Below are 26,425 nucleotides of genomic sequence, written 5' to 3' on the forward strand. Positions count from 1 at the left end.
TTTTGAAACTGTGATAGTTTCTCCAGCATTTGTGGCGTGCCCTCAGCGGGCACTGGAGAACATTCAGAAGGCAGATAAAAGAAGACTGAGGAAAAACATAAAAGGGGATGTCTCTGGGGTGTGGAGTTAGGAGTTGAGGTGGATAGGCACTTACTTTTCATTATGCAGTTTATCTGTTGGCACTGTTTTTCTTCCTGGTTTGTGTCTCATCTTGACAATTAAAAAGTTTAAGAGAAAATGATACATCTTCCTGATGCTGTTGTCATTGTTAAAACTACGTCTGTCACTCATGTTTTTTTAGCACTGATTTCCGTGAATACAAAGTCCAATGCATACCCTGTATCTCTTCCTGAGCTTCAACCTTGCCAATCTCATTTCTCAACAGTTTTACTATTTCCACATGGGCATTGTGTTTTTAGATCCCACCTTCCTTCCATTCCCATGGTTTCCTTCAAATGAAGGACTACTTCTTTTTGATACACAAAATTTGTTATCTGTGTATTATTGATACAGTTTGGGGTTATTTGAATGCCCAAGATAATATTCTCAACTGGATGGCTTCTAGAATTTACTTGATAGAAACTGAAGTCATTAATCTGCCTTATCCAGGCTACCATGTCAGTAAAATAAGGTAATGGATAACTTAAGATGAAATATCAGGCAAAGATACAATATGAATGGGAACCCCCACTGATTCATAGCAAATTTGATGATTTAATTTTTTTAATATTTAAAACTATCACATATGAAAATAGTCTGCAAAAAAACCCCCAGAGAATAGGCATGGGGGAAATTAATAGTGGATCTCTTTTTTTCCTTCATGTTTCCATCTTTGATTTGTATTTGAATATTTGTGAGGAAATTGTGCATAGGAATTCAGTTTCTCTTTGCTTTTTCCTGAGTCAGATGATATTAACATATGGAAAGATATTGATCCAAGTAATAAGAAGAGATGCTATTGTGAATAGTGCTGCAATGAACATGCATGTGTCTTTTTTAAGCAAAGTTTTGTCCGGATATATGCCCAAGAGTGGGATTGCTGGGTTATATGGTAGTTCTATGTATAGCTTTTGGACCTTTCCACAGAGAAGAAAATCATGGACTTGGAGAATAGACTGTGGTTGCCGAGGGGGAGGGGAAGGGAGAGGGAGTGGGACGGATGGGGAGCTTGGGGTTAATAGATACAGACTATTCCTCTGGAATGGATTAGCAATGAGATCCTGCTGTATAGCACTGGGAACTATGTCTAGTCACTTATGATGGAGCATGATAATGTGAGAAAAAAGAATGTATACATGTATGTGTAACTGGGTCACCATGCTGTATAGTAGAAGAAAAAATAATGTATTGGGGAAATAAAAAAGTGACACTTTATAATAAAAATGAGGATGCTGATCCCTGTAGCAAAAGTGACATAAGTTATGTACCCCAGGTTGACTACTTTTAATAGGCCTAATATAATAAATCCTTTCATTAAAAAATAGATGGAAAATCATATTTTAATTTTGGGGGAGACCTATGCCTAACTCTTTGACCAGAGAAAGTGAAATGGAGGCAGAGTGGGCTGAGAAGGGGAATGAACTCGGAGTTCAGCCTTACCTGCCATGGAGGGTCTGCTAATCTCTTTACCTGAATGATTAAATGATTAAAGGGTTGGACCAAGTGTTATTTCATGTTCTTTCTAATTCTAAATTCTGCAAGAGAGTCAGAGTTCCACAGCTGGGGATTCTCTGTCTCTCATGACACTTTGCCTAACACGGTGGCACTTAATAAATGTGCATTTAGAAGAGGAAACAAAGGACAAGGTAACAAGTAAGAAAAAATGAACCTCAACGAAACTGTAAATAATGGATCTAGAAAGTTATGAACCAGGCAGATCAGACATGATTCCACCATGCCACACTCTATGGCACAGTGTTGTCAGCAGCACATTCAAACACACACACACACACACTTCATCAAGGTCTTTACCCTCAGTGAAAAGCTATAGAATATGTGCTAAAGGCAGAAGTACAAACTGACTTGGAGATTTCATTAAAACTGGTTAAATTCACAAAACTGTTAAGATCAATATATTTGTCAGTCACCCTGTAATTAAGTTGGAACTGTGGTTGTGGAATATTACATATGCAGCCATTTAATAAGCTGAGTTCCCTGAGTCTGAGAAAAAATGAGAACAAGACCAGTTTCAAAGATCATTTGAAAAGTTAATCTAGCCTCCCCCCACTTTTTTCTTTAAAGCAGCATCTGCAGCACGTGGAAGTTCGCCGGCTAGGGGTTGAATCAGAGCTGCAGCTGCTGGCCTACACCACAACTATAGCAACACTGGATCCAAGATGCATCTGGGGCAATGCTGGATTCCTAACCCACTGGATCCCTAACCCACAGGCCAGGGGCTAAACCCACATCCTCATGGACACTATGTCAGATTCTTAACCCCCTGAGCCAAAAGGGGAATTCCTAATCTAGACTTCTAAATTGTAGAACTATGCTTGTAATCAAAGCAATAGACATTTTATTATTTGCTTATTTAATTTAATAGGTATTTTATACGGCAGGCATCATAATAAGTGTTCTACATATATTTGCACCTGAGAGGTAGACACTGTGATTTAGGTCCATTTTACAGGTGAGTCAACAGAAGATTCACACTTATTCAACAGATCTTTCTTGAGTCACTGCTATGTTATGGGACCTGTGCTGGGTGTTGAATTCACAGTGATGAATCAGATAGACTGAGAGATCTTGGTCAGGCCTGCCCTGCTCAGTCCTGCCTGGGCCAAGTCATGGGGCAGATACATCAGTGCAGAGGCCCCTGAACCAGTCAGTCCTGGGTCACGGCAAGGCACCTTTTTGTGCCTGAAGGATAGTGGTTGTTAGTTGACTGGTGAATAACACAACACAGAATACAGCTATAACTGAAATGTGAAGGTTAGATTTAAGCATAAGAGGTTAGCTGCTGATCTTGACAGTGTTTCAGGGTGGCGTGGCAGGGAATACAGAAGTGGAGATTAATGTCTTTGCACAGTGTGGCAGCACTGTCGTCTCATTTAGCTTAACTAGTACAACCACTGGAGTGTCTCATGAAGGAACTCAGAGAGATCAGAGAATCACACCCATCCAACTCGATGTTATCTCCTGTCCTTGTTTTTTCCAAGCCTGATGCAGTGAAGTGTGATTTACATGAAATCTATGTGTCTGAGTATTCCTCTCAATTCTCAAACCCAAGCTCCTGTTGAACCAACCCAGTCCACGATCTCAAAGAGCCTACAGTCTTTTAAGGAAGATAGATGGTGAAACACGCTAAACAAAATCAAAATCCTATAAAAGGCAAAACTACAATGATAGAAAGCAGATGATGGGAACTGATTGCAAATGGGCACAAAGAAACTGCCTGCAGTGATAGAAATCATCTATATCCTGATTGTTGTGAATGTCATGAGACTCAATACATTTGTCAAAAGATATGAAGAGGTACATTTAAAATTGTTGAATTTTATTGTAAAGAAATTATATTTCAACAAAGCTGGCAAAAAATGCCACAAACTTTGGAATTTTACTATTAATTTAAATAAAAAATATTTGAGACTTTCAATTGTTAAAAATTTTATATACATGTATATCTATCTATATACATACAAATATACACTATATAATTAAAAATATATGACAATTAAAAATATGAATATGTACATATACATGCATGTACATATTTTAAGACATTTCTAATTTGTTAAAAATTATATATAATTGTATGTACATATGTACATACATATGTATGTATATGTACATTTGTATATCACATATTGAAAAAGTGAAATGTAAAACTGGAATTCAGGAGGTCTTGAAAAAAGTCCTCCCTCAGATTTAATGTAAGCAATAAATCCAAAATGTATTATTTTTGAGAATAATCAAAAGTTCCTTCCACTTTTCTTCACTGAGTACTAAAATCATTTAGAACAGGTTTTCTAGATTGACTTCTAAAACTGTGAGTATATTACTTATTCAAATATTTACACATAGCTAAGGAAAAATCAAATAAACAAATGAGACCATAATTAGAAATTTTGATAAATGCTTTTAAAGAAAAATATCAGGGTGTTAGGAAAAGGCCCGCAAAAGGAACTAGTAATATATATTTTTTAAAATAACAAAGTAGCTTCAGTATTAATGTCTACTGACTTAGTAAAAACAAGTTCTATGAAGGAAAATAAAAAGTTATAAAGCAAGGATTTAGAAATAATGCAACTAGTTTTCCTGTGGAAACTTCAGAAACCTTGGATGTTCTAAACTTGCTTATAGTTGATTTCCCATAAAGATGCTGCTCAGAATTATTTTTTCTTGATAAACTTCCTTTTTACTACATCTCTTTAACTCCAGACCAGCAACAAATGGGCCACTAAAGCTAATACTGAGAAGCATGCATATTTTTCACTAGTATCTTTGTTTCTTTTTATAAAAGCAATCACATAAGGTATTAAACTATTTTAAAAGCGCTTCCATATTTAACATAATGTGCTAATAACTAGCACATACTTGCCTGAAAAGATGCTAAGGATATGAAGACTCTGGCTTCATTAGCCAGTGACTATTACTGAGCAGACGACAAGCTCAATATCTCATTAAAGGGTTACACACTGTGAAACAGAACAAGGTAATACTGTGTCATTTTTATATAGAAAAACATTATAGGGTAAAACATTGACGTGTTCAGTTAAAAATAATCCTTCAAAAGGCCAAAGTTAACAGTTAAAACCATTTTTTATCTAGAAATTGGCAAAAGATTTATCTAAAATGTTTATATTTTTGTCACTCCATAAATCAAAATTAGTTTTCCATTAAAAAAATTGGATCAGATATGATGATCTTCTTGCCAATTTTTAGCTAAATGCAAATGGAAACATCTGAGATTTTAAACTGAAAACTGAAGTTTATAGATATGTAGTAAAACTACTGCCTATGAGCGTTACATTCTGAGATCTGAGTAGCATATGAGGTTATGAGTTAACAATAATTTCAGCTACATTACTTTCCTTCTACCAAACTTATAAACACAAAATTAAGGCCTAGCTTTGTGATTAATGTGTATACCTTATTATATTATGTCTACCCTTTAAAGTTGATGGAATGATAATGGAACTTCTACTTATTCTTCAAGTCTCCACACAAAACTTTTTCCAGACCCACAAAACAAGGCCAGGGTGCTGTTTTTCTGCCCTTCATAGCACCGTGTGTCTTCCCTTTGTACTTGAATGTACACCTGCTGTTGTGTTACTATATAATGGACCTGTCTATAAGCTACACGAGAGATCAGGTGTGGTTTTTCACTCATCAGTTCATTCCTAGCACCTAATATAATGTCCAGTGCCTATACTTAACAAATACTTATTAAGTGAATGAAATCTGATTACCACAGTGTCATTTCTATGATTTTTAAAAAATATGACCATGGATTTATTAATGACTCTATCAACATTAGGTTTTCCTTTCTGTATTTTCCAAGTGTTATCTGCCTGAAATATCCAAACCAGCAAATTGCACCTTGTGCCTCAGGATAATGGTTTTGTTTCTCCTCCATGCTCTCTCTGCTTTCCACACTCTTTTCCCAGCCTGTGAATGTGACCATGGACAGAAAGTGATGAGGTATTTGCCCTTCTGTCCCTATTACAGTGCACAGTGTTATTTCCACCTCGGCTACACTATCAGAACCTTCTCTCCTACCTCTAGTGAAGGTGTCAAATTTTTTGAAAGAGAAAACACAGCCTTTCCTCCTCAAAACAATGTTGAAATTTTGGAATCCTAACGAAATGGCAGGAGAATATTATATAAAAACGTTTTTGTCTCTTAAGAGACTCTATACTTTTTTAAATTAAGTAGCTTCAGATCACCCCGATTAAGATTTACTAAGTCTATGCAAGCTACAAATGACTCTCAGGATATAGATGGTCTTTGAGCCTTAATGACTTGGTCCCAGAATTCTACTGACGTCTTTTCAGTTAAAACCATTTAGTCAGTAGATTCAGTATGTATTTACATGACAGGGCATAACCAGAGAGGGCATGTATAAACTCTATTACCAAGTCCCAGTATTTTGATGGTCAAAGCAAATTTAATGAGGTGGAAAGTCAATGAACATAGAAGAGATTATTGGCAACAGTGTAACAACAATGAGATTCTGCTCTTTCCCCCAGGACAGAAACAGAAAGCTAACATGGAAACCAAAATATAGCTTTACCTTGGGCCATAAAGACAAAGACAGCAATCGAAAAGATTCATTCTTGATGATCGATTTCTTTTACCCACTGCAGGTTCACTGTGGTAAGAGAGATGATTTTTTACCAAAAGACAAACTTTGACAAATGAGCTCATTTCCATCGGGTTGACAAGTCTTAAGTCATGAGATAGGCTGAAACATGCATCCCAAAGCTCCATTATAGAATCATTAAGCTGATTTCTTCATGAAAATATATATTTTTTTCTTTTTAAATTTTAAAGGAGAAGACAGGTGGTTAAAGACTAATACATTTTAAAAGCCAGCTCCCCCCTTGTCACATAACTCTTTGAATGATTAGGGGTACTGACTGCCAAATGTGTTTTAAAACTCATTTGAAATGAAGAAAAGACTCAGAAATAAACAAAAAGGGGAGGGAGGAAGGGGAAATTTTAATTTTACATTTTTTCTTGCTTTATTTTTAAGATAAGTAAAATTGTTCTTTTATTAAAAAATGGCAAAAGTTGTATTGAAGTAGGTCGACCACTCACATTTTAATTCTCAAGTCTGAAGGAATTTTTAACTGTCACTACTGACCCACAGATTTGAAGTTAAGAGAATCAATGATGTGATTTTAACATTTATAATACTATAAAACTGCTTTCTTACAGGCTAAGATGTCTACCTAGTTGTCTGCAAGATCAATAGCTCTATAATTAAAGTATGTAAATAAAGGATGATAGTATTGAAGTATAAGGAAATAATGCTTTTATACATTTCAATGTATACATTACATGTGTCAATATGTCTGTATTGAAGTGCAGAATATAAACATGCTAGTGTAAAGATGTATTCATGTGTAGATAGAAAGAGATAGACAGATAGATAATAGATTATAGATGTGTGCTGAAATACATAGTTTAAAAGCCATGTGTGTCTCTTCCAGTATTTTCACTATTCAATTGCTCCCTCCAGCCCAGAAGACAAGGAAATATTTTTCAAGGCCAGTTACAGAATCTTTGAAAATGGATGAAACCCTGAGTTCTCCAACAAGGTGGAAGAAGTGTTGATCTTATGTAAAGAGTATTTTAGAATGTACTTGAGTGTTTACTCTTGCTGTAAACAAAGGATGACACATGCTCAAGGGTTGGGGTCAAGAATGTTATTAGTGTCCCTGTTCATAGGACCAAAATCTGCCATGGTTCATTTGAACTCTGGACTCCTTACAAATAAAGGACATGCTCTGCAATTACCAATCTGCCTGGGCATATACATAAAGAGAGCTGACAAATGATAAAGGAAATTGGAAAGGTTGAGAGGATGAAGTCAATAATAGATTTATCTCCAGACATTTAGCACTTGAAGTGCATCTGTTATACAATATGTAGACATATTTTACGGCAAATTTGGAGATACTGTGAGCCCACTGGGAAGGGACAATATCTAATTTTATATTCTATATAATTCTGAGCATAACTTTGGTGCCTAATCAGTAAGAAGAGGCGGTACCCTCTGTGCTTACAAAGGAGAAATGCATGAAAAGGATATGGAAACATAACCTGGGCACTTGTATGCAGTAGCAGTGTGGAAGAACAGTGCAAAAAAGAGCAAAGCCAAATGTAAAAGAAGGGAACTATATTTTATGTGCATCATGGAAAGATTGTATTCTGAAAGTTTTTTTGATCATTAAGTTAAAATTTCTAATTTTTTCCCAAACTCAAAAAAACTTAATTGCAAGTTTTTATTCTGAAAGAGTACAAAGTTCAGTAATAAATTGAAAACAATTTTTTAACTAGCTTTCATCAGACTGCATTTAGGAAACAATTTCATGCTGGCTTGAACATTATTTCCCCCCAAAGAATTTGTCTTGTTCTTTCGAAAAAATTATTTTACTTCATGAATTCTATAAATACTGTTAATCACAGATATTGTAAAATATAAAGTGCTTTTATATTTACAGTATTTATAATAATATGGCCTCATTTATAATATGCATGGAAAAGAAATTATACCTATTTATTTATGTAAATATGATATGTATGTATAAGTGAGAAATTTCTATTTTACTATCGATGTTTTTCTCTTCATCTCTCTGTTTTCTTTCTTCTACCATACATGTATGGAAAAACATACATCTTAAGGCTTTAACTTTATTTAATTTTGTGTAAATTTATCTGGTACAGTTAAAAACCATGTGAAAAGACTAAAAAGGAAACAATATTTTAAAATATTCTTGCATCATAGCTTGATGCCCTAAGAAAGGAAAAAATATGCTTCAGCCCTGATGTTACCTTTCTATAGTACGTAATGCTAAATCTCTCAGTCAATTCAGCTCCAGAACATTTACCCAAAGGAGTTACTTATGGCCTTTCAAGTGAAACAGGCAGTCGGCTGACTTTTGCCCTGCCATCTCCAACTCAATTTTGTAGCCACTGTGTGAATTTGTAAAGTCTGTTTTAGTTGTCAATTAAAATGAATTATTTCCCTTAGTTGTTGGAGAAAGCTATTTTTGACCAATATGAAGAGGACTCGGTGAGCAGACCCTTGCTGTCGGAGGGTTTTTTGCGGTTACTGAGAAGCCAATTGCTTAGCGTTAAGTGGTGTGATGGCATTCTTTCCCCAAACCACAGGACTCTGTTCTGTCTTGAGAGTTCGTAGGTATACATTTTTTAAGGCATTTCACATCAGAATAATCTGTCGTAGATGGTGAGCTTTCCAAGATGGACTGTGAATAGACATAGTTTATTTGTGTTTTCGCTTACCTTACTGCCTATAGCTCACATTGTATTAAAAGTTTCTGGCAAGGAAAATGACAAACTTCTCACAATTTGATGTATATATTTCAAAAGATTTACTGAATTTGTTATTACTTATTTTTAGTGCTTTCTTGCAATTGTATCAATTCATTTGTTTCCTCCTACTTCCCTCTTCTCAAAAATCAAATATATAGACACTATCCATTGCAGAGATAACAAAAAAAAGCTTAGAAATAATTTTAACATCTAAGATTTACAGTCTTAAAAAAATTTAAAGTTTTCTGATTTTAATATTTAAAGTGGGTATCATGATCTTGTAAATTATGGTTAAAATAAATAGTTTCTCTTAAGAGAATTTTTTAAAAAGGAGAACCAGAAACTGGTATTATCTCAGCAGAGCTTAAGCTAACATCCTGGAAAGAATACAGAAAAAAGAAAGAGTTGTTGATTCTTTTTTTCTGAAGACAACACTGTAGCAACCTCTTTGGAATTTTTATGCTGATAAAATTGTTACATTCCTGGACAGTTGTCTGAAAGAGGAGATGTACAACATTGTCTTAAAGGAAGAATTTTCTGATTGAGTCAAGGCCATTACGTCTTACATTAAGAAGGGATTCAAGACAACCATTCTACCATAGCTTAACTGTATTTTATTTTAGTTTTCAATAGTTATGTGGATCAAAGCAACCTTAAAACTCACAAGGCAAACTCTTAACTATACTCTTGATTATTTTCTTCCAATCAAGAAAAAAAAAATAGTTCTTGAAAATCTCTGTAAATCAATCTCTGAAAATATAAATATTTACACGTGGAAAACGTAGTACACAGTCAAATATACTAAGAAAATACAATAACCCATGGACCCTTCTTCTAAGGTTTTTAAAGCAGACCTCTAATCCTGATTTTTAAGAAATGTACGTGATTTAAGAGACAAAACATCAAAAACAGAGCAGTGAACTAAGGAAGATAAAACATTCAAATGTGTCCTGGATACCAGCTATATTTTGCAGCTGGATACTATTATTTTTAAATAAAATATGAGGGAAAAGAGCCAAATACTACTTTCTGGAAGAAATAGAGAACACAATGCAAGTTCGATAATCTGAGATTTTAGTGTGTTTGACATAAAATTAAAATGCACAATTGTGATTTGGAGAATGCTTAGGCAAGATTATTATATGCTCCTGTATATTCAGAAAACTGTGTCCAGATCCATTTTATGTTACAGGTCCCTGAGGTCCTGTGTGTGCCTTCTTATGTGAATATGAACAATTCTGAACTAGACACTGTGGATGCAACAAGAGAGAATGCATTTGGAATTATCTTTCAAACAAAACTTCAGTAAGAAAAAGAAGCCATGTGAATTTTTGTTTTGAAATTTTGCAAGTAGATAAGGAAGAATGAGCCAAAATAGTCACTTCCAGCCTTTTTCATTGATCAATTTATGGTTTCAAATAAAAATATTCCTTTAGACTTTCAAAATGAGAAAAATATGTATATAAGTATATATTTTTTCGGCATGTTTCCAATATTAGCAATTACAAAATTGTTTTAAACATTACTTCTTCTAGGAATGGATTCTTTTCCTTTCATGAGTAAATACGGATTTACAGGAATTTTCTCTGACCTTCATAAAATGCTATGGAAGATTATATTACAATGTTTTATTCTTCTATATACAATATGAAGGTCACTTACATTCTGTAATGAGTGAAGTCTCTCTTTTACTAGTGTTTTCCATATCACATTTCCAACCTGATATCCTTTATCTTTGTAGTCTGGAAGTTGTTGGGTGGACCAATTTATTGTCTAGGGCTAAGTGAAAACAATTCTAAGAACAAACTGCAGTTAAGGAAAATGAGGATTAAAACAATGATTTAATCTTAACATTAAAAAAAGTCAGGTGTTTGGTTTCCTTTCTCTTTCTTTAATGTATATTTGACTATGTGAACCTTTCCTAATTGTTTTTCAACTTGATTATCAAGAAAGCTTATGCCCTTGCTATTTTAGATATTCTAAAATATTCTATAGTACATTTTTACATTTTTCTATTTCATATTCATTTCCTTTCTTCTAATAAATCCTTATCAACACTTCTTTCTATTAAGTATATCTTCTTTATTCTTTTTAGCTGCTGTTTTTGATCGCTCTCCCTTCATTTAGAAGCTATCTTTGATACTTCAGAATCTAGATGAATCAAAGAGGACCTCGATGGACGCATGGTTGACCCAAGCCCAGATAAACTAAGTGATATGGCTGAGTTTCTCAGTAGATAATGTTCTATTCTTTCACGTACTTCATTGTATCACTTGCAAAAAAAAAAAAAATCAGTAAAATTAAATTTCATAAAGGGAGTGTATTATCGATGGTGTGGTAAGTCATTACAGTGTAGATCCTTCACATGTTCAGTGAGAAGAGAATGAAATAGAAATCTGTTTTATTGGAGTTCCCACTGTGGCACAAGGGGATCAGTGGCTTCTTGGGAATGCTGGGACGCAGGTTTTATCCCTGGCCTAGCACAGTGGGTTAAAGATCTGGCATTGCCATACCTGTGGCTTAAGTTGCAACTAAGGCTAGGTTCATCCCTGGCCCAGGAATTCCATAAGCTATGGAACAGCCAAAAAAGAAGAAGAAGAAAAAAAAAAAGAAATCTGCATTATTGCTGTCATCATATACCTTTTCCAAATAGAGCACCTTCCTTGTGGGTGGGATACACATGGGTAAAGTACAAGTTGAAAAGTTCTTTGAGGCTTTTGATTTTAGTGCCAAATATGTTTCAAAAATTGATCAGAAGTAAGAAATGATGATTCTTCTTCTTTTTTTTTTTTTTTTTGGTCATTTTTTTCCTAATCAGAAACCACAGATGGCAAAAGCATGAAGTCAGTCCCTGAGGAGTCATCAACCTGAGTAAATCATCCATACACAACCATGATATTTGTGGGAACAAGTGTATTTAACCATATACATCACACAATGTAGAATTTTCATAGCCCAAAGAGGTGGCCTGGGCAATTTGAAGACCTACCATAGGAAAAAAATTCTGGCTTTGGGTGTCTAAGGCGGTTGCCACCAGAGGGCGATTGTTATAGCAAAGCTTCATTCTATGCAATTGCTTTTTTTTTTTTTTTTTTTTTTTCCCAATCCTAGTTGTCTGGTTAACAAACAAATGTAACATACAATGGAAACACACTTTATGCAGGATAACTCTGCAAGTTTGTTTTCAATATCAAAAATGAAGTTAATATTGTTGATAGTGGCTAAAGAAGAACAGAAAAAAATGGAATTTCTTTCTTCTTTTATTATTATTTTTTCTTTTTAGAGCTGTACCTGTGGCATATGGAAGTTCCCAGACTAGGGGTCGAATTGGAGCTGCAGCTGCCAGCCACAGCAACACCAGATCCCAGCTGTGTCTGTGACCTACACTGCAGCTCATCCACTGAGCAAGGACACTAGTCATGTTTGTTACCACTGAGCCACAATGGGAATTCCAAAATGAAATTTCTTGATGGTAGATTTGCTAGTAGATTTTTATACAACAATTGAAAGAAGAAAGCAGGGTCTTATCAGATGATTGAAACCCCACAGTACTTCCCCTAAAAGAGATATTTATTTACATTATTTCACTCCTTTGTTTTCCTTAGGAGTGACAGAGCAAGTTGATGCCTATTGCCAAAGGGTTTTGAAGCCATTAATTTTTAAGGGATTTTTTTTTTCTTTTCCTTGCCAAGAGGCATCTTAGTGAGCTATTTTGGATTTGGTCCTAAATATCCTTTATAGTTTTGTATACATTTTAATCTTAGTCTGAACATCAACCTATATAAGTATAGAGTGATGCATTTAATGGCATGAAGTGTAACATAATGCAAGCTTTAATACCTGGAATACAGTAAACCAGTAGCTCCGAGTTATATTACCCGTCGTAAACTTCTTTAACCTGTGGCTCATTTTCAAAATAATAAACGTAACTATTCCATAAAAATATCTCAACACAGAAGAGCCAGAAAAGTGAAGGACATGAACAGATGGTACATCAATCTTCTGCATTTATACAATTTGTTTTTTAATGCAAATAGTGTGGGTTGCCTGCTCATGCCTTGGATATTTGTTCCAAAGATGAGCACATTTTCTTATCTTTCTGGATCAATGTGACATTTGCAGTTATCATAAAGTGGGAGCCCATTTAATGATGTTAATGCTTCCTTAATGTAAAAATAAAATCACCTTCTTTATAAAAGCAAACAGATTAAAAGTCCCAAAGAGACCATTGAAATCTGTGACATTTGCAGTTACTGGTAACTAGATGGTTTGATTATACACAGGTTAAAAAAAAATTCTTAAAAGCATTGTTTATGATCATTAATCAGGACATTAAATGTGAATTCTGGATTCCCTTATGAGCAAGAGGGTACATAAGAATCTATTTGGATAAAGAAACCAGCAACTTAAAGACTTTTTCAAAAGAGTTGCCGCAGTTAAACGTTAAATAAGCATCTCTAAATTTTAAGATAGCTTGCAAATTTTTACTCTTTGAGGATCCTTAAAAATAAATTATGGTATTTCTGCAATGTAATGCTTTTCTAAAACAAAAAACACTTAAAAATAGTAAAACAGTTTAGGTAGTAACAGTAAAGCAGTGTAGGTGTGGCAATGATTTTTTTTTATCTTAATTCACAGAATTATTCTAGTGTTTACCTCCTCCCCACCTCCATATATTTCAACTTTCATGGAGAAAAGCCATTTATAGGAGAGAAGAATGATGTTTCTAAGTCTTATTTGGTTCATCAGTAGAGCACACTTGGCTACTTCATGGGGAGCCTGCTTTGGGAATTCATTTCTTTTTGTGTGTATTGTTGTGTCTGTTTTCGATGTTTCATACACATGCCCAGAGGCCGTCTGGCAGCATATACACTTTTTAAAGCCAATTTGAAAAAAGCAAATCATTTTCCTTCCTGCTAAGACAGCTGGCTGTTGCACACAGCATTTTCCACTAGGAATGAGTTATGGTCACTAACTAATTCCAGAAGGTCCAAAGAGTTGGCATTTGATGAGAGCAAATTTTGATCACTATCAAATTGGCATGAACTCCAGTAATGGGCTAACACATGAAAAGGAGCACACAGGAGTGTCCTATAAGTAACCTAAGCCACTCTGTGTCACTCCCCCCGAATGGGGAGAAAACAACCACGACAACACCACCTCAGGGACATTCTCTAAAACAAGTGGAAGTAAGTCTTAGATGTTTGAAATTTGAATAGATCTCATTTCATGTGCGATCATAATCAACTCCCTTCACTGGTGGGCAGGGCTGTGTTGACAGAGGCCATCTATATATTTGCCATAGATGACACACCCATTTTAATATATAGAGCTGATGGAGTGAGACATACTTAAATCTGAGAAACAGAACATTTATTGTATCAATGAAATATTTTTCAGACTCAGGTCTATGTGTCCAAGATTAAAATGAAGACATGGTGACTTGAAATAATTGAATCATATTTTGAAAAGAAAAACATGCTGGCTGAGATTATAGTCTCTGAGTAAGGCTGTTCATCCATTCACCCATCCAATAACCTATTTACCAACACATATGTATTTCACACTTGTTTTGCAAGCCAGGTACACATAAGGGCAGGCATGAAGGATGCAGTAATAAATGACATGGATACACTATCTTCCCAGAGCTTGTAGTCCACTGGGTGGAAATATCAGGCCAGTAATGAGAATAAATGATAATAAAGATAGTGATAGAGGATATATAGGGTGTTTATGGAGGCATGGAGTGTGGGGATGTAATCTACAGCCTATAAGGGACAAAAGGAAAGAAAAGAGTATTCTAGAAGAGGGAGTGGTAAGTGTAAAGGCTTAGTGATGGGACAGTAGGTGGTATATTGGGGGAACTGAACATAGTGCAGGAAGGCTCAAGTGGGTATAATGGGAAAGAGAGGGTGGTAAGCAATGGACAAGTAGGGTCCAAATAGTAGAAGGTCTTGAGAAGAGAGGCCACTGAATGATTTTACCACATGACAGAGCAGAAGGGATGGAAAACTAATCACCTGGATTGGCTGAAAGGATCTGGGAAAGACCATATAAGGTCTGCCCACAGCAGAAGTTTAGTTGGTACATCTTTACTTTCTGCAGCTAAAGAGTGTTCCAGAGCTTTGTACATTCCTACAGACCTGGTTCAAGTCATATTCATTCATCACTGCATACCCATAAACCCTTTCAAGTTCCAACCTGGTGACTAGTAAATAGTAGCTGCTCAATAAAATGTTGTAAAATTGAATCCAGAAGGTGTATTTGTACTTCTGACTCAAGTATCAAATTACCACAAACTTAGTGGCTCAAAACAACAGAAACTTCTTCTCTTACAGTTGTGGAGTTTGTAAGGCCTTACTCAGTCCAAAATCAAAGTGTTGGTAGGCTATAGTGCCTCCAGAAGCTCTAGGGGGAATCCACTCCTTGTTTCTTCCAGCTTCTGGTATCTGCTGGCATTCCTTGCCTTGTGTTGCATCACTCTATTCTCTGCCTCTCTCTTCACATTGCCGTCTCCTCTGGGTATCTGTCTAATCTTTCTCTGACACTCTCTTATAAGGACATGTGACAGCATTTAGGGTCCACCCTGATTATCCAGGATAAACTTCCCATCTCAAGATACTTTTTTTTTTCCCCGAGTTATTACATTGCCACTTTATTTTAGACATGGTAATTCACAGTTTTCCCCTACAGTTTTGCCTTATGTTGATATGATTAGATCCCTTCAATTTTATATCGACATGCAATTGATATAAGTAAAACTTCACAATTTACTTTAAAAACCCAAATGATTAAGATGTTTTATTTTTTAATTTTTTGGGGGTATAGCTAAGTTGTTTTTTTTTTTTTTTTTTTTTTTTTTTAAGGGCTGTACATATGGCATATGGAAATTCCCAGGCTAGGAGTTGATTCAGAAATGCAGCTGCCAGCCATAGCCACAGCCGCAGCAACTCAGGATCTGAGTCACATCTGCAACCTACACCACAGCTCATGATAACGCAAGATCCTTAACCCACTGAGAAAGGCCAGGACTTGAACCCACATCCTCATGGATGCTAATTGGGTTTTTAACCCACTGAACCACAATGGCAACTCTGATACAGTTAATTTAAAATGTTGTATTAGCTTCAGGTTTACAGCAAAGTGAATCAGATATATAGATATAGATATATAGATATAGATATATAGATATATCCATTCTTTTTTTGCCATATAAATTATTATAGAACATTGACTAGACATCCCTGGGCTATGCAGTAATTCCTTGCTAGTTATCTATTTTATATATAGCAGTATGTATGTGTTAATCTCATCCTTCCAATTTATCCCTCCTCTCACAGTTTCCCCTTTGGTAACCCTGAGTTTGACAGAAACAAACTCACAGATTTTGAGATTCTTAATGACATTGAAAAGACTTTGCCATATATAGTAACATTTGAAGTTTCCAGGGATTAGGATCTGATATCTTGGGGGGAGGTGTTTTTTAGCCTACTGCTCTAATTATTCACATTCTTAAATTTAGGATGTCAGTTTTGAGGTAAAAAGGTGGATAGTCTTATATGCAACCATTCTAGGATTTAAATCTTAAATGCCAGTGTGGAAAGACCCATTTATCCTTGGTCTGGATATGACTCTAGAACACTGGAAATTTTGTGCTCTAAGGGCTATGCAGGCATCAGAATGGTCTCTAGGAACAAATCACAAAGATGCTTTGAGTAATTTAGGGCTTACTTATAGTGGTTAGGTGGATTATAAGAAATGTGAGGGCAAAGCCAATGTCATTTTGTGGTTTCCATGGGGATTAAATCCAGAGGAGCTTCTCTGTGATCTCTGGTTGGTCCTTTCACAGTTCCACTGAGATGAGTTTAAGATTCCAAAGAAGGGTCTTCATTTCATTTAAACCATATATCCAGTTCTGGGAGGCTTTTTCATTTATTTATTTTTTATTTTTTAATTAAAAACAAACAACTAAAAAAACTATCCAGGAGTTCCTGTTGTGGCTCAGCTGTAATGAACCTGACTAGTATCCATGAGGATGCAGGTTTGAACCTGACAAGTACCCATGAGGATGCAGGTTCCATGAGGATACCAGTTGGTAACGAACCCAACTAATATCCATGAGGATTCAGGTTCAACTAGTATCCATGAGGTTGCAGGCCTCACCAGTATGTTAAAGATCCAGTGCTGCTGTGAGCTGTGGTGTGGGTTGCCAATGCAGCTTGGATCCCACATTGCAGTGGCATTGGCGCAGGCATCAGCTGCTGCTTCAATTTGACCCCTAGCCCGGGGAACTTCCATATACCCTGGGTGCAGCTCTTAAAAGAAAAAAAAAAAAAACTATCCAAGATAAATTCCATCTATATACCAAATGATGTCTTTGGTTCCAGTTCACAATTACTAGATCTCTGGGAAATAGTTCTACTCTAAAAATAAAGTAAACTAAAATAAAATAAGTTATAGATATTCTCTGGTATAACATTATATCATCTGAGTTACATCAGCAACCTTGGGATCACTCCCAGCATAGAACATGATAGAAGAGAAATATAGGAGTATTACATGTGCCATAATACTCAATTCTCATCACAACTCCGTGAAATAGTATTATCATCTCCATTTAACAAATAATAAATCATGGCTTAAAAATTACACTATATTTATGAAGTCATACAGCTAATTTGGAGTGGATCTGTGATTAGAATTCAAATCAGCCTGACCCCAATGCTTATGATTATTTCATTATACCAGTCTTATGGCTCAGAAGCAGGGCCTGCAGGTTAGATGTCCTTAGATCCAGTTTTGGATTTGGCCATTATGCTACACACCACCTGACCAGTCCTCAAAGGAGGCTATTTCAGAATAATTAGGAAGAGAACATGTCATTTTACCACTACATTTAAGGAGGTCATTGCCTTAAGATGGATTATAGTTCAAAAAATCTGTTCAAGTAACATTTAGCTAAACTGGTTGGTAACAGGGCCATAAACATGAAGAAAATGATTTTCATGGAATTTTGCTCAGCTTTTGAGGCTGCTCTCATGAAGAATGGCCATGACGTTACCCAAAATATCCTTGGGGGCACCGATAAAACAGCTATATTTCTTATTTCTCTTGTTTCAGATGGGAGATGAGAAATTTGAACTATTTTTGTTTCTTCTGAGTGTAATGAATATGACTCGCTAATATTAGCAGAGCTCTGAGAACATATTTTTCTGATTTATATGGCTTTTACATGAGTCAGAAGCACAACTACAAATAGTAAAATTTTCTTAGTAAGTCATGGTAGAGTAAGCGTTCTGGGTATGCCAAGGACATGGCTACTGCCGTCTCTTCAATAATCTTTGGCACCCAAAGATGTCACACGGTTTCTTCCTATAGCGAAGGATGGATTCATGCTGTTACTTTTTTTTTTTTTTTTTTTTTGAGAAATCTTGGTTGAAAGCACCAACAGTGATACAACTTGGTTCATTTTGTCATTTTTTACTCCCTTGAATTACTACATAAATATTAATAGCTAAACACATTGCAAACAGGTGGAGCTCATTCTGTCTCTGGAGCGCTGCCACCGTTATGTGATATCTCAGATGGGTGACGAGATTTTCCATGTGGGGAGGGCGGTCTGTCATTCCATGCCAACCCCATTGGACACACCCTTGGCTTGGAGTTCTTTATTTCCTGTGATATCTCTATGACAGCCTTCTTGGTCTTTTAACAGTTCATTCAGTAGAGTGGGAAGGAGTAACACACTCCATTTAAAATCCACATTCACTCCACTGTATATCTGGGCCCTTTTTTTCAGAGAGTGGCTGTTACTGATAAGAACATGGAAGAGAGCCCCAATATTTAAAGGTACACATCAGCTATGCATGAAATATTTTTACCACACATCCAAATTTGTGTACGCTTGATGAACCCCTCAAATGAAGGGAGCCATAGCTTTATCATAGTAGATATTATGATAAAGGCCCCCTTTTATGCCCTGATTTGCAAATACAAAGCTTAAACTATATGTTCCTGCAAAGTAAAAATGTATTATCTAAACAGTCATCAGTACATAAGCGGCATGATTATTTTCGAAGGCCTTAGGTATGTAGGCATATTTTCTACCTTTTTATGCTAAATTGTTTTCTCTATGTATATTTACCTTCAATGTACAAATATACTTCAAAAGAAAATTCAGAAATAAGGCTGGACATAATGACCAGAATATTCTTCCAGTGTCAGTAAAGTAATCACCTAAATAGACGTGTTTTCATAGGAAGCAAGCACGTTTAGAATTGTCCTGGAATATGTTGAATATATGTGACTGTGTGTGACTCATTAGACAAGAAAATGTATGAGGCTCAGTGTACTTGAATTCCTCAAATTGTTTACAACAGGTCTACTATACGTTTTATTATAAAAATTTTTAAAACTGATTCATAACCCAAATGACTCATCTTCAAAACCTTATAAATAGAAAAGTTTCTGATTTACCCCCACAGTTAGACAAAGTTTAAATTCTATAATTTCATGGAAGAGGTTTGATTTGGTCCAAATCATGAAGCAGACTTGTTTTTTTTTTTGCTTTTCAGAAGCACACATGTGACTTATGGTAATTCCCAGGCTAGGGGTCAAACTGGAAATGCAGCTCCTGGCTTATGCCACAGCCACAGCAACACAGAATCTGAGCTGTGTCTGACCTACACCACAGTTCCTGGCAATGCTGGATACTTAACCCACTGAGCGAGGCCAGGGATCAAACTCATATCCTTTGGATACTGGTCGGGTTTGCTACTGCTGAGCCCCAGTGGGAACTCCCATAGAATTGTATTTCTATTGTTATGTCAGTGGTTAGTTAGCATATATTAATTTAAAGCCAAATATTAATGTAAAATCTTTTGTTTTTTCAATGAGGCAGTGGCAGTAAACATCTTTGGCATTAATACTTTTAATAGCCTTTTAAAAATTGACAGTGAAAAAGATTATTCTACTGTTAGAATTGAAACAGTTTAGTCAGTCTTAATGATCTTTTTCCTTCTCCACTTTTAGCTTAGATTCAGCACCTTCCTTCATTATTCCCTATCTGATGCTCATTGTCTTGGAACAGGCATCCTCTTCAAGGTGGTTTACATACGCCACTGGTTTGTAAGGAACCTGTGACAATCTACTACAGGAACCTATATACTTGAATAACTCAAGCCACAAAGTGGGCAGAGAGATACAAAATAAGTAATGGAAGGAGGGAGAACATAACTTCCATTTTCATCAGCCTTCATGCACACAGGCAGTTTTGATACAGGGAAGATGAGAAGCACCAACACAATTTATGGCTCAAAACTTTAAGCACAGCCTTTTTTGCTCAGATTATCAGAGAGGGGACTGTATCCCCAATTCCTACCCACCCACATACCCCCCCCCCATCCTTTATTGGAATCTCTTAAAAATTGAGTCCTATATTTAAATTTAAAGAGACTTGGGTTGAAATGATTCTCCGTGACCTTAACATCTGAGGGATAACAGAGTTCAGGGAGGTACCATTTTACGAATGTTTTTCCTGACTGGGGGAAAAAAAAAAAAAAGCAGTGGAAAAGAATTAGGGCAGCTTCCTACTATGATAATTTGAAATTTCACTGCAAGTCTTTCCTATTCATCTATTCAAATGTGATATATACTATACACAACTAATAAGAATAAACTATTTAGCCAACTTGAAGAAAAATTACTTGTTTTTTGAAGCAAAGATTTTAGATTAGTTTTTCAGTTGCTACTTTCTTCTTTTCCCCTATTTGCCTATGAGTTTACATAAGATATTGAAATGGTGTCCTATTTTTATTTGACTCTTCAGTTTAGTACAAATCGTAAAAAAGTCATGGCAATTGCATAAGATTTTCTGGATGCTGAATGAATAAATACCTGTGTATATGATATGTGTGTGTATAAATGTAGAAAGTGATATTTTAGACAAAATATTCTTTTGAGAATTTTTGAATTTTATTTTTAAGTACACTATGTCTAATCAATAGCATTAACAAAATGCTGAGAATTATTTCTACCATTAACTATTAAGAGGCCATAAATCAAGTGTAGTTGTTGATATCCTTTTAGGTGCCACGATTTCATGTTTCTGGTAATGTTTTATGTATTAACAACAGTGATGAAAGAAAACAGGAAGAAGCCATTAAAGAGGAAAATTTTAGAAAGGCATGTTATAATTTATCAGGATATGGTGGCTCTTGGTTTTCTCCTTGTCCTCTCTACTACCACCACAAAAAAAAAAAAAAAAAAAAAAAGAGAGAGAGAGAGAGAGAAAAGAGAAAAAAAAGATATGGTCATCTAGAAAGCATCTAGGAAATATTCTCATTTCTGCAACAAATATTTGTAGCATATCTTCTACACTATTGAAAGACCTACTTGAAGATAATAAAGTTCAAGACAAAAGAGATGTTAAGCCTTCTGTGAGAGGGATTTTGTAAAGAGATTTCATTTGTGGAATTTATACAACACTGGTGAATCCACATCACTGAATTTTATCAGCATTAATAAAGTATCAGAGCTCTGCCAATATTTTGTCAGATATTCAGGTGTATTTTAATTTCCCTTATTATCATGAATATGGTTAAGCCTGTCTACTTCTAAACCCCAGTTACACAAACTTACAGAAATAGAACTTGTTTAATACGCATCCAGTAACATCATGGAAACCCCTCTTGGAAGCAGTAGGTCTAATATAGTACTGGACCGCTAATCAGAGAGCTTGAGTTTCAGCTCCGATTCTGCTGGTTAGTTGGTGATTATCAATGTCATCTTTGAGGCCTCAGTTTCCTCATATGTATTATGAAGAAGATACTGGATAGAGTATCTTCCTTGGATTCAAATTCCTGTCACTTACTACCATGTAGCCCTAAGGAAGCTAAGTATCTTTTGATTACTTGTCTTCCCATTTGTTGGAAAAAAATGTACACTATGGGGTTATTTCAAAAAATAAATCAGGTAACATGAATAAGGAGTTAGCCTAGGACCTGACACATGGTAAGTACTGTAATTATTATACATAAAGGATCATTTAATGGCTACTTTTAGAATTAGTTTTGTTTCCTTGAGTTGTAGTTATCTCATCCTTTTCCCCTCTTAAGCTCAAACAAGGTAAAGAAGTAAATACCCTTCACTTGTAATAAGGGATAGTACATCCTTTTCTTCTGCACATTGATTTTGCTTCTACTGTGTGTCAACCCTAAAAGGACTTTCTAAATGAAAATGGAGCATGGTCAGGGAAGTGTAAGGAGAATGCTGAATGAAGGGAAACCATGTCACAGAATAAATTACTGGTGACTGTATCTGGAGATACTCAGCTTGAAGAGTCAGTGGCTCAGAATGAACATGAGCTTATCATCTAGTATTTACTACAAGATATTTCATGGAAGTCTCAGGACATATTCCCATGATACTTGTAGGTTATGACAAGATGAATGAAAGATACATGAGAATAGGATCTGGCTCTTGAAAAAAAAAAAAAAGAATTTGGCTCCAAACAAGATCACCTTTAACATCAGAGCTCATCCAAAAATGGAATGGACTATCTCAGAAGCATCAAATTCCTCAGGGACACACTGTTTAGTGGTGAGAGATTTAGACCTGATTCAAGCCTCATCAAAAATTTGCTATTGAAGAAATTTTCTCTATAAGCCAAAATTTTATATTTCTTCAAATTTTTTGCATCTATTTTCTAAATTAACCTCTTGATAGTTCTTTGTGCTGCCACTAATGACTATCTAATTCCATAATGTAATAAGCAAATTTTCACTTCTTATATATGTTACATCTGGTTTTTAGTGGGCACTCAATAAATGTTATAATAATGACCCCATCTTAAGCCTAAGACTTTGATATAATTGATTTTTTTCCCTTGAAACTTTCTCTTTCTTTGGTTTCCACAAATTCATTTGAGAAGCCCAGATTTCAAACATCTCAACAATTTTTTGGCCACTTTTTAGGGTCTTTTGTGGTTTTTGCCAACCCTGAAATATGAGAGGACACAGCCCTTAACTCTTCTCTCCTTGAATGAACTCATCCCATTGAAACTAGAGTACATAGAGAGAATGAAACCCTAATGACCTAATTTTTCATCCTATATAATGTCTTAACTTTTGTCCTGTGCATGTGGAATGTTATCAGTTATATACCATCCTTGGGAGAACTTAGAAAGTGGGCACTCAAATCATATTCTATGAGCCTTAATTCCATATTGGAACTCAGGTTGAGGAAGACAACACTCTCAAATCTCTCTGATTCAGATCGTCCAAGGTCCGTGTTTCCAACAGCTTATCAGCCATCAGCTGGTCAGAGCAGGGCCCCTCAAACCGATCATTTTCCCTTCAAAGCTTTCTTTTCATCCTCACATGTGATGACATACAACTCTTCAATCCCTTGCTTCACAAGCTCAGGAGGAACCCAAGTTCTTTCCTCTCTGAAACTTGGAGTGATTATCTACTAAATATCTCTCAGTTACCTTCTTTTCTGTCCCGCCAGCTCAGTTTAGCCTTTTATTACATTTATTTGGACTATTATCAGAGAGAAGTAGCACTATGCTTTTATTTTTCCTTTCTTCTTTTTTTTTATGGCCACACCCACAGCACATGGAAGTTCTCACGCCAGGGACTGACCCTGAGCTGCAGCTGTGATCACTGCCACTGCAGCAGTGCCGAATCCATTGACCCACTGCACAAGGCTGGGGATTGAATCTGCATCTCTGCAGCAACCCAAGGCACTGCAATGGAATTCTTAGCGCTTCTTAACCCACTGTGCCACAATAGGAACTCCTAATTTTTTCTTGAATGAAATCTCATCTATCTACTACCACCATCTGCAATCTATCCTTGAAAACTGTCAAAAAGATTTCTTTTGAACATAAATAAAATCTTTTTTGTTCACTTGGCTCAATCTCAGTTTGTAAACTAGCATGGTACACAGCCTTTTTTTTTTTTTCTCCACACCCATGAACCCACAAGTTTTCTATCTTCTAGCCCAGCTTAACTTATCCAAACCCCCAATACAACATCTTCTTCTGTTGACCTCTTTGAAGTTCTTTGAAAGTACAATGCTTTTTCTAAAACAAATATTCTTAGCTTTTGTCTTTGCTATTACCCTTTCCTAATTACTAATCACTTCTTTATCTATCTGTGAACTTTACCTTTCATTCCTTATTCAAGTAAAATTCATCATTCTCATGAAAACTCTTTAATCCCCCAGTTTATTAATAGCTAGCAGAATGGAACATAGCAAACAATAAGTGTTAAATTTTAAATATATTATTACTAATATATGTTATTTTATTATTATATTGTTGAAGATGGGCTTCAGCCTCCCTCTGGATGACAGGTTATGTCAACAGAACTCTGGGTTTCCTCCAATGTAAGATCCTATGGGCTTATGATTTCTTTTAAACTAAGTGTTTAGAAAAATCTCAGACTAATCTCATTTCTATTTTCCTTCAGTTTATATGACAATAACATATTAAGACATCAAGAATATTTCTCAATTGGCCAGGCTTGAATTCCTGGAATTAATACTGCAATCCTAACTCTAAGACTACAATGTCACATTGACATTTCAAAAAAATACATCTTTTAGCTCACTAACACTTCAACAGAATTCTTTATTCATGAAGTTTCCTCATTTATTTTGTGCTTAGTATAAGGCATATTTTAGAGCATTTCAATGTTAAATCATATTTTATCACTTGCCTAATCTAGCCCTAAGATCTATTTTAAAGTTTGAACAATTTCAGGTAACTAAAGTCTCACCTTAAGTTATGGAGGAAGAAGCCTGGAAAAGAAAATCCTTAATTTATGTTTTTAATCAAAATGAGTCCTTAAACCTCCATCCCACCATGGTGCTCTGTGTTTTTACTTTTCTCTCTCCCTCTCTGCTGACATTAGCATAAAAATGTGCTACCCTAACTAAGCAGTCTGTTAACTGATAAGCTATCAAAAAATCATCTGTTATTTTTACAGCTTAAAGGCAGATGCCATTTCAAGAATTAGAGTTGAATGAGTAGGATTTTTTAGTGCTTTTTAGATTCATCATTGTAAACTGGAGGTATTTTTAAATGGAATGATTGCAGGTTTGAAAGATTATCCCATGAGCAATCATGCTTTAAGAATTTTGCTAGCCTTAAATTTTGTCTGCATAAAATAATTTCATATCACATTGTATCATAAAGAATCTTGGTTGTTTTCTAATGTTTGTATTTGAAAATCTTTCCTGCATTAAATTCAGACCAATGTGATTATCTAGGAAGACTCAGATCAGAACATCCCTTTCTATTCCAGCAGGGGCCCCCTTTGCCATAAGATGCTTCTTAAGGGTCTCCAAAGCAGCAAATGTGTGCTTGGTAAACACTTATTTTCTCAGGTTAGGTTTCTGAATTGCTTTGGGCACAAGAAGGCGGCACTCAGGTTAGAAATGGGTCTGCTCCAGATCCCAGGCCTTAAGATACCTGGGATTGCTCTTGGAAGTTTAGATTGGAAATCAATTTGAATAAAATAAATATTTAAAAAATAGAGGATTCTTTGCTGAAATTTTTTACTGTTACGAACTGCTTTCTTATTGCAGGAATTAAGCATTAACTGAAAGATCACCTGTTTATAGAAGAAAAAGTCACCCATTTGCAGAAGAGGGAAAAGAAAATACAAGCAGTGGAAAGAAAGATAAACTATTTAGTAACACAGATACCGAAGCAGTGAGCATGACATTGGATCAAGATGTATATATTATTATGCTCTGATATATTTTATATTATGTAACTGTCCAATAGTGGCTTGACAGATGGAATTTGAATATGGTTTAATTCATTGATGAACTATTTGAAATATATGACCTCATCAATTATTAACTTCTAGCCATTATTGTCATAATCAGTATGTAATTTTTCATAAATAGCCAACATCTTAGAGAAAGTAAGCTGAAAAAAATGTATGTAAATTTGTGTGTGCATAATGGTTAGAAGATTATTTATTTATTTTTGTCTTTTCAGGGCCGCAATCGTGGCATATGGAGGTTCCCAGGCTAGGGGTCCAGTCGGAGCTGTAGCCGCTGGCCTATGCCAGAGCCACTGCAATGCCAGACCCGAGCTGCCTTTGCCACCTACACCACAGCTCACACAATGCCGGATCCTTAACCCACTGAGCAAAGCCAGGGATCGAACCTGCAACCTCATGGTTCCTAGTCAGATTCGTTTCTGCTATGACACTATAGGAACTCCGAAGATTATTTTTAAATTAAATAATTATTTTCATTACACTAGTATTAAGTAAATACATACTTGTTGTAAAACTTCAAATAATGCAGAAATATATTGAATAAAAAACATTCTCTCCCTCTCCACACTTATCTTGAAACCAAATACCATTAATACAAATGGTATTAATATAAATATAATTCT

General features: G+C 35.5%; 1 protein-coding gene across 3 annotated transcripts in view; it reads left to right on the forward strand.

Annotated features, from left to right (window-relative positions):
- Positions 1–25,933, forward strand: part of PLCL1 (phospholipase C like 1) — an 821,890-nt gene extending 795,957 nt beyond the window's left edge. The window contains exons 9-10 of one of the 3 annotated variants that reach the window (XR_002339302.1): positions 10,196–10,308; positions 11,099–11,317. The gene's annotated coding sequence lies outside the window, so the exon portion shown is untranslated. Of the gene's footprint in view, positions 1–10,195; positions 11,318–25,596 lie in introns of those variants that run through there. The other 2 variants (XR_002339304.1, XR_002339301.1) reach the window with 2 other exon arrangements.

The sequence above is a fragment of the Sus scrofa genome, chromosome 15 (assembly GCF_000003025.6).
Source record: "Sus scrofa isolate TJ Tabasco breed Duroc chromosome 15, Sscrofa11.1, whole genome shotgun sequence".
Lineage (NCBI taxonomy): Eukaryota > Metazoa > Chordata > Mammalia > Artiodactyla > Suidae > Sus > Sus scrofa.